We start from the raw sequence: 9,910 nt of genomic DNA, 5'->3' as shown, positions 1-9,910 counted from the left end.
AAAAATTTAATTTAAAACACTAAATGTGGTGATTTAAGACATGACAAGTGTTACTACGATTATTACCATCTTTGAACGAGACTCATATAATTTAAATGAAATATATTAGTTTTTACCTTATTTGCCTTGGGTGGGCTCGTTTGATTGTTCAATATTCCAATCTGCGGCAAGAACCTTACCTTTCCTTCAACTCTTTTTCTTCGTCATGTACAACTTGTGTTTAACATTTAATATAGCAATGCATAAAGGAACAAAAAGAGTTTTTTATTTCCAATTCATCTCTACAAATTTTGAATTGATACATTTTGACAAACATTCACTTTATTGTATGCATCCCCACTCATCAGTAAAATCCCCTCATGAAGTCCAATTCATCCGGTAGGCCAATAATTTTCAGAATCCATTCAAAATAGTAAAACGTATTCGTTAAAACATAATAGTTCCCGTCAGGTGGGGTTAACGAGACTATGCCAGCAACTCTATTGTTGATAATGAAGCCAGAACCGCTGTCACCCTGTTTCGACAAATTGAATGTTTTTTTTCTTTTTTTCTCATATAATAATGTCTGAAAAAGCGCTATTCTTCACTGAAGAGTTACCATTCAAAATATATAGATGTAAAGTGTTTTAAAGCGATTTTATCAATATGTCATTGCTCTCTAATAAATTATCAATAAATTAGGTGGCGCCAGATGGTATGAGCGTTGTGGTCTTTTACCTACGCGGTACCTCACCCTAATTCCCTACCTGTATTTGACTCTAAGGTAACTTATATCTAACTCCACATAATTATAACCTACTTCAAATGCATTGGGTTTGTGTTGCGATGAAAAAAATCTTTCATCACCGGAACTCCAATCTGCGCTCCTGGGAGATGCGAATTTAATAAAAGTCATGCAGGTTCGTGTCTTACGTCAAGTGAGAGGAAAACAGAAAGGGCGTTGGACGAAAACAGGATTAAAGGAAGTTTTTCGGAAAGTGCCAGTGAAAAAAACCTGAAGAACATATTGGGGCCGAAGGGTGATAGACGTTACAAAAATTTGTAAAGCTGTTAGTGTTTCGAAGTCCGAGAAGGTTACGTTCAGATTAGAAAAACGTCGGATAGTAGGAGGGAATACCGTATTGTCAGCAGAATGAAGCCCCCGGATTCAAACCAATATGGCCATCGATCAAATTGGAGAGTTTTTAATCTAGTTTTTTTCACTTATCTGTCCGGAACGGATATTTTTTGATTTTCTTGAAAATTCTTGGAAACATAACGAACAAGCTTATGGACAAGAGCTCCAACACTGCCAAAAAATACGAGAAAAGGATTTGTCCTTATAGGAATTGGCTTAGAATTATTTTTTCAGAATTTTTTTTCTATAACTAAAATCTAGTGAAAATTCGGTTGGAATTGCGCTTAAAATAATTATTTAACTCCCCTCCATAACTATTGAATGGAATTTTGCTAAATAAAAAGTTTTTGGGCTACGTGGGTATCTTGAAGTTTACCATTTCGTAATGGCCTTTTATGTCAGGTTTGAGCCAGCGAACCCAGGTGCATTGTCAAAAATTATCAGCTTACTTTCATGTTGACTGTTGAAATAGGAGTCGGATAGCATAATTCTCTTGGCAGATATTCGCATGAGGGAAACTTTCAACAAAATGTGATTGAATCTCAAACCGTAATTGGAGTGGCCCTAGAATTCGCTACATATTTGCTGCAGAAATTCTGCGGGTGTATACTTACTTCCATGACCTGAACGGTTTCGCTCGAGACGCAGATAACGCCAGTTGTCACCCAATCATAGCACTTTACTACTTTAAATAGACCTTTTTTCAATTCTCCCACTGATTTGGGGTCGGCAGATGTGCGTCCGGATCCCAGCAATATACCTTGATCACCGACGTCTGGATTGTAGCATGGCAAATTAACAATGTATTGGTTAGGACCTAGATTTATCGGTTCATGTATCTGGAACAAGCAGAAAATTCATGGCACGTTTCACGTTGGTGAAGGACTATTTCGCAATGTTACTGCGCTGACAGACTTTATTTTCGACAAGACAAAAAATTTAGAATATTTCAAAAACTGAATACTAAAGGATATAGATATATTAATCAATTGGAATGGAGTACATGGGATGATAGTTCGGAGAAATGAAACATTGAAAAAGGGTGGATAGTTTTAAAGATTTTTGCGAAAACCGGTTCAGAACCCAATAAAAATTTATAAAAAACGTCTGCACCAGCCGATCTGAATTGTAACACAGATTTAGTCCTGCGTAATACATACACCCATCATGCTTAAATTTTGTATTTTTCCGCCGCGAGCCTTTCTACATCGTTTTCACGCCCAATGAGAAAATTATAAAATCGGACGATTACGAAGCGGTCAATTTCCAAGTTGTGAATGAGTTACTTACCTCGAGAATGGCTATATCGTAAATTCCCCAAGGATTATCATAGGTAGGTATGCGGTATTGTTCGTGTCTATATATATGCTTAACACTGTGCTCATAGAAAATTTCCTGCGCCCTATTAACTCCTAGTGCCACAAAAATTTCATATGGACGGTAGTAGTACACGGAGCTAAGAGTTTGATTGGAGCTCAAAGTACAGTGGGCAGCAGTGAGAATATGAAAAAGGGTAAGCAGTGATCCACCACAATGAGAAGTAAGGAATGCTGTTTCATATCGAGTATGCTGGATGGATTCAGTACGGATGAAGACATTTGATGGAAATTCTTCAGCTGTAGCATAATCGCCCTCACCATCCTTAGTTCTCGACCACCGTTCACGTCTGTAATTAGAATTCATATAAAATGATGCGTTCAAACGTTTTTTTTCTTCCAAATGGAAATCTTGTATTGGACCGTTTTTCGATTATTGAGAATGTTATGAAACGCAACAAAACGATATTTTTAATATCATGTCCTGTGTGTATATGCTGTATAATTATCAACTTTGAAGATTGATTCTGAAAAAATTATCAAAAAAAACAATAAAATTTCTGGCTGAAAATCTGAATTTGTAACTTATGGTAGCTGTCATTAGCCTTCCCTTTGATGCGCCGTTACAGGTCGAATGGTCCATTAGTTTCTGAGACAGCAATTTCTGGGAATCTCGTTTTTCCTCAGTATCACAAAAACTACTGTAAGGATTTCAATTTTTTTTAAGATATTCATCTCTGTGAACACCATAAAAAGCTATGGAAATATGTATAGTTTTCACCTTTCACATATTTTCAGTATTCTACACTCAATAATTCGATGAAAAATTGGGATAGTAAGTTAAAATTTGGTATGATCATAACTTTTATGATGTGAAAGCATCAAATGTCGGATAGGCGCAACCCGCCCAGGTGGTTTTTTTTTTCTATTATTATTTAATGTGTGGAAATCTGTACATAAGATTTATTTACACTATCGATCTAAAGCTAAGACTAAATTCTCAACTTACATTCCTTTAAATATTGGCAAATTATTTCTATGTACTTGAAGTCTGTTCCATTCGCAAATTTGTTCGTTGTATAAGGAGGAGTACAGGCAGATTTACTTAGCCTAGATAACAATTTGTTTCTTTGGGTTTGAAAATTTGAGCAGTGCCACAGGATGTGGTCGAAATCCTGAGATTCGACTCCACATATGCAGCCCGGGTCGTTTACAATTCCAACCCGGTGCAGTGATGCTCCTAGATGGTAGTGGTTTGCTCTAATACGATTGACAGTTACAATAGATTCCCTGGTCAGTTTACATTTCTTGTACCAGGGGAGTGGAGATTGTTTATAATATACTTGAAAGTACTTAGCCCCTTTTTTCTTATGGTTCGTTGCTTGTGTAATAATCATGTTCGATGTATTAGAGCACTCCTCTACTTTCAACTGATTTCGATAATCTGTGAAAGGAACACGCGAATTCATCTGCTATATCGTCTACCGGGTTTGCCGCTAGCCTGTCAGCAGCCTCATTTCCCTCAATCCCACAGTGTGACGGGATCCATAGAAATTTTATTTCAGTTCCGTTTTTTGTTGAATCCCAATATTTTTCTTTTATCATGGTAATGAATGGATTAGATTTAACCGTCTGGCTGGGGGAATTGAGGGATTGTAAGGCACTGAACGAGTCGGACATGATAACATATTTTCGTCCCGGATTATCGGTATTTAGTTTTGCTGCAAGTAATAGTGCGATACATTCTGCACAACATTCTGTATAACTTGAAGTGGCGGTGTTCAGTTTACTGGATAAGCGAATATTTAGTTCAGGCGAGTAACACGCCGCTCCAGCACAGTTGTTAGTTACTTTTTTGCTGCCGTCAGTATAGACGTAACAGTAGTCTGCAAAACCTTTGGTAAGCACATCTTTAACATACGAGTTAGGGTCGGTGCTGTTTTGTGCCATGCGACCTAATTTAATATTTATATCTATGGGGAGAATGTAAGCGTCAAATGAATGAGTAAGTATGTGGTAGTTCTTGTCGGAGTATAATTGTTCTTGGAAAGAGAGGATTTCTCTGACACATTTGGGGATCAGTTTGTCGCGAGCTCTCTGAGGAAAAACGTCCAATTCAAAACAATTATGTATCGTATTGTAGATCTGAGATGAGTGGTTAGTGATTGCTTTGATTAGGTACGTTTTACATAGAAACTGTGCCCTGTCGCGTACTAGTGTGAGTTTTGATTCGCCCAGAAGGACATTGGTGGGGGTAGTACACCTATACCCTAATGCAAAACGAATGGCAGCATATGGTGTTGTTTCAAGTTTGTTTATCATGAGTTGAGTGCTCGGTATATAGATAAACAAGCCATAATCAATTATGGACCTGATGAAGCTTTTATATATCATAATGAGGGTAGAGGGATCGGATCCCCACCAAGTACGCCTTAGAAATTTAATTATGTTGAGCGATCTGAGGGTTTTTTCCTGGATTTTGCCAACTTGGTATTTAAAGTTAAGCTGTTCGTCAAAGTATATCCCTAAAAATTTTGCCACAGGACTTGTGCTGATTGTTTTTGCATCGACTTTTACTATAACTTTTTCATTTTGTACTCTTCTGTTAGTGAATTGAACTACAACGGTTTTATCTGGTGCTAAGTCAAGGCCTAAATGTTTTTAATTAGTTGATAGTTGAGTAATTGAGTCTTCTAATAATTTAACTTCCGATTCTAGTCCTTTATATGAGCAGTACAGGGCAATGTCATCCGCGAACATGGAAAAATTAATTTTACAATTTATGTTTTCAGCTAAATCATTGGTATATATTGTAAACAATAGTGGAGAAAGTACTCCACCCTGCGGTACTCCTTTTCGCACTGTGAGGACATTTTCCTCCAGAAAAGTAGAATGGATGAATCTTTCACATACTAAAAATTTAATGAACTTTAGGGAGTTTAGTGGACACTGTGTCCTCGCTAGTTTATCGATCAATATTTCAGGAATAACGTTATCAAACGCACCTGGGACGTCAATGAATGTGGCAATTGTTTCTTCTTTAAACTTTAAATTATTCTCTATATTTAAAATTAGATTGGACAAGGTTGTCTTTGCAATAAAGGCCAAGTCGAAAGCCAGTTTGACAAGAAGGGATTAAATTTTTGGTTTCGCACCACCACTGTAGGCGATTTTTAACCATAGTCTCAAAAATCTTGGCAATGCAAGAAGTCAGTGCTGTAGGCCTTACATCTTTTTTATTCACTTTTGGTACTAGATGAATGAACGAATATTTCCATTCATTAGGGTACTCACCAGTTGTATACATCTCGTTATACAAATCTAATAATACAAGTTGAATTTCCGGAGTTAATTTTTTCATGAGTTTGTACGTCACCCCGGCGATTCCTGGGGCGGAATCATCTCTTTATGGTCGTAGGGCTGCTAAAAATTCCGAATATTCAAAAGGTCGGTCGAAAATTGTTTGGGGGGTTTGCGGTATTGGTTGGTCGGGATTCGGAGTGCATGCTCCAGGAGCAATTTTGTCTGAGGCATTGAGGGCGGCTTTTCGTATTTGATCGGCGTCTGAGTGGGATTCAGAATCAATTTTGATCCATGCGTTTTTGAGGACTTTGCACGTTCTCCAAACATATTTAATATTTTTCCTAGCATCTATAGTTTCTGAAAATTGAATGAAATTTTCTTTTTTCTTTTGTTTAAACACTTTGGTGGCTTGCGCTACTGACTTCTTATATTTCACCATATCATGAATGTTATTCGTAAACCGCCACGGTTTGAACGCAGCTTTGCGGAGCCGTTTTGCTCGTGCACAGTGCTCATCCCACCATCGCACTGGATTTCGGTGCATGTAGGGAGGAACTATTTTCTTCTGGGGAGTGCATTGTTCCACTGCATGGGTGATATAGTCCATAAATGTGGAGTATTTTCCAAGGATGGATTGGGTGAGAAATGACGATTCTAGAAAATGGGGGAATAATTCTATAAACACTTTGTTGAGTTTATCCCCGTCGGTACTGGCCGAGGAGATTTTTAAGGAATGTCTGTGATAAATATTTCGTTCCGTTGACACTTTTATAATAACTGGATAGTGATCTGAACCTCATGTTTCGTCGTTAACTTCTACTAGGAGTTTCTCTGCTATGTCAGGGGTGGATAATACTAGGTCAAGATTAGAGTGTTTTTGTCTGTATAAGTCTATGTGAGTGAGAGTATTCGAATTATGTAAGACTAGGTTCTCCGTTTGTATGCATTTTAGAAACTTATCACCATTCGAGTCACTTTTTTGACAGTTCCATGCCACATGGTGGGCATTAAAGTCGCCCACAAGGATACTTCGATGATGGTTGCGGGTCATGGAGACAATTTTACGCCAATAATCTATGTGTAGCACTGCACCTGGTTTTCTATAACACGCAAATAGGCTAAGAGTCTCAGTTATATTGGTTATCTGTACACCCATGATCTCAACATCTGGATGTGGGTTCGCAATATTTTCTAACAATTTGACAGTGAGATTGTTTCGGTAGATAACGGCTATACCACCTGTATTTGTGTTTTTATCTTTTCGATGGACTTTAAATCCAGGTAATTTAATTTTCCGGCAACTTTGTGGATCAATTTTTGTTTCCACACAAATAATAACATCAGTCTGCTTTGTTGCTAGTTGGATATCTTCGTAGTGTTTGAGTAAATCTCTCACATTCCAAAATATCATCCTGAGGTCTGTTTGCTTGCTATCCATTGTGACATACACTTATTTTGATTTTCTGAACAATGACTGGAAGACGAACCTGAGTTATCTCCCTGTCAGAACTATCCAGTCGGTTAGCCAGCTTCGTGATGGAAGTCTTAATCGTTCTGTCATCAACGTAAATATTTATAAGTCGAAAGAAAACAATTAGGTCGTCCATGTTGTCCTGGTGTTTTGCCCTAATTTTGCTGATATCACGCGTTTCCTGCCATTGTATAAGGATGGAAATAAATTCTTCATAGTTAATGTACGAATCTGAGGCACATACTGTGAGATAAGCACGAAGCCGTGGAGTATATTTCATGATGAAATCCTTGCTGAACTGGTTTCTTGTCTGAGGCTTGGTTGGGCGGTTGTGTCTTCTATTCCTGGAGGAGGGGGGTGGATGGACGAAGTCGTCGTCTGCTTTTGCTCCTTCATCTCTGGGGACAGCTTCCTGTGAATTTGATTCGATTGTGATTGATCGGATGCGTTTACAATCTTGGTTGATGTCCTGATCTGTATCATCATCTTGTTCTCTGTTGCGTCTAATGGAAGCCAATTCAAATTCCATAACCTTATCATGTTCGGCGTTCAAGGGAGTATTCTGGGGTGGTTATGATTCCTGTAGAACTGACATAATTTCCAGCTCCGTATCTAGGGTTGTTTCGGTCGTGTTATCGTTTGATATGGGCTGTCGTCTCTGTTCTGGAGTATTGATGTTGATAAGAGGACATTCTTTTTGAAAATGTCCGAGTTTTCGGCAGTTGAAATAGGCTGGGTTGTCAGTGGACGGGTAAACCGTATAATCAAAGTTATTCCATGTTATCTTGATGACCTTGGGTAGCTTGTTGATGTCATCAGGATTGATGAACACCTGTCTTCTAAAGCTGATGACATGCTCGTATCCTGGGGTTTTTGATTCAGCCTTAATAAACGTTAAGGGTCACAGAGCCTTGACACCGAATTCAGCAATTTTATTTTTGAGAATGTCATGGGGCAAGGATGAAAACACATGAGACAGAATAATTCGTTTCGATTTTGTGACGAGAGCTCGAATTTTTAACCTGTTTTCGTTGATGTAGAGCTGTGTTTGCTCTGAGATTAACTTTTCAGCCAAATCGGTTGTTTTGACGTAGACACAAATACGGTTACCAGCGGTTCTGGAGATTCCAATGACGTTTTGTCGGCTAACAAATTCACCGACGCATGTTAAATAGTCATTGATGGGAATACCTTGGATTGCATCTATTAAAATCGCTCGTTCATTGTCGGGGTGGTAGTCGCTAGCCAGTCTCTGAGAGTAGAGACTCTGCCTGGAGTTACCATTCTGGGTGGTCATTTCGATTGCACTATTTATTGAATGTTTTTTCTTTTAGAGTTTATACAGGGGGGAGAGGAGGGACAGAGTCTCTCCTCTCTACTGCAGAAGAGAGTCTTCTGCAGTTCCTGGGGAAGAAGCACTTATTCACCGAATTTATAGTATCTGTGTAACACTTGAACTCATTTACGCGCACTTGGCCCGGGGCAGGACAAAATGAAAACATGTCTAACTCATCCGATGGTCAGTGACGCCCAGGTGGTTGTTACAAAATTTATTGTTTTGCTAAAATTCATGTTACTAGCTAGTTCAATATCTTCTTGCAAACTCTCTAGCGAAAGATAAGTACCATAATTAACTCACATGGCGAATATCTACTTTTTTATTTTTAAAATCGAATGGGGGTGTTTCCGTTGGGAAGCATACTACCACTCGAATTGATAGAAATTAATGAAAAATAATAATACCACGTAAAGTATCGTTCACGTAACTTCTTCCAAATAGTACCCGTCACCTGCTTGCTTTTCATTTGAAATGGACAAGTCGTTGAACCTGACATTTTTGAAAATTGACGGCGATTTTTTGAGTGACAAAGATTCATGAAAATTTATCTCATACTTTTTTTCAGAGTTTTCAATTTTATGCAAGCACCATTCGTTTTACAAGCTCATAAATTCTACCCTAACTCTCTGACCTATTCTATTCTATTATTCTCTACATTTCTTATTTAAATTTAGTATCCCGAGGAGCTGTGGGCTTCGGACTTCAACAGAACATGTAGAAGATTAATAAATTTAACGATTTACCTTCAACAACATTGTACAATATAAAGGAGATGTAGAGGAAAGAAACTGTAGACAGGTTTTCGAAAAACATTTTCGCCAACGTCGTAGGCAGCACACTGAACAATGTATCAGAAAATTCAGTTTTATGTATTACTGGTTGCTTGTGCGATATGGTGAGGTTTTATGTTGTACAACTTAGGAATTTCAATGTCTGTAGGAATTTATTAAACGACTCAATATAATATCGTAGAACCGTTCGATGGCCAAGTTGACCTTCACCAGCTTGCACAACGAATCTCCGCTTGAAAGACTAAAAATTCTACCCAAATTGAGGATAAAGTCAGGATAATATCGGAAAATAATCACATTCTCTTTTTACGTAGAATTAATACTGTAATGCTTTCTGCATTTGTATTCGTCAGGTTTATTGTGAACGTAATGACCTCGTACAAACTTTTGCTAAAATGAATGTTTTCGTTCAATAACTTGCTGGTGGCCTTAAATGTACTGTGATAAGCTAGAAAAAATAATAACCAATGGAACATCCACACCCGCCCACAAGGCAATTGAGTTTCGTAGGTTTGCGTTGCAGAGCGTTGCATTCAGCATCATTTTTATCTCAAAACAGAAAGATCGTAGCGC

At 38.0% G+C, this 9,910-nt stretch overlaps 1 long non-coding RNA gene across 1 annotated transcript; it reads right to left on the bottom strand.

Moving 5' to 3' along the window:
- Positions 1-243: 243 nt before the first annotated feature.
- On the bottom strand, positions 244-9,431 carry LOC135162833 (uncharacterized). Its single transcript, XR_010299022.1, has 4 exons — positions 9,290-9,431; positions 2,408-2,783; positions 1,732-1,956; positions 244-514 (listed from the first exon to the last, which is right to left on the bottom strand). It is a non-coding gene; the product is annotated as an uncharacterized LOC135162833 (long non-coding RNA).
- Positions 9,432-9,910: the final 479 nt, after the last annotated feature.

The sequence above is a fragment of the Diachasmimorpha longicaudata genome, chromosome 5 (assembly GCF_034640455.1).
Source record: "Diachasmimorpha longicaudata isolate KC_UGA_2023 chromosome 5, iyDiaLong2, whole genome shotgun sequence".
NCBI classification, from domain to species: domain Eukaryota; kingdom Metazoa; phylum Arthropoda; class Insecta; order Hymenoptera; family Braconidae; genus Diachasmimorpha; species Diachasmimorpha longicaudata.
The sequence above is the reverse complement of the archived record's forward strand: the minus strand, read 5'-3'. Positions and strand labels throughout refer to the sequence as shown.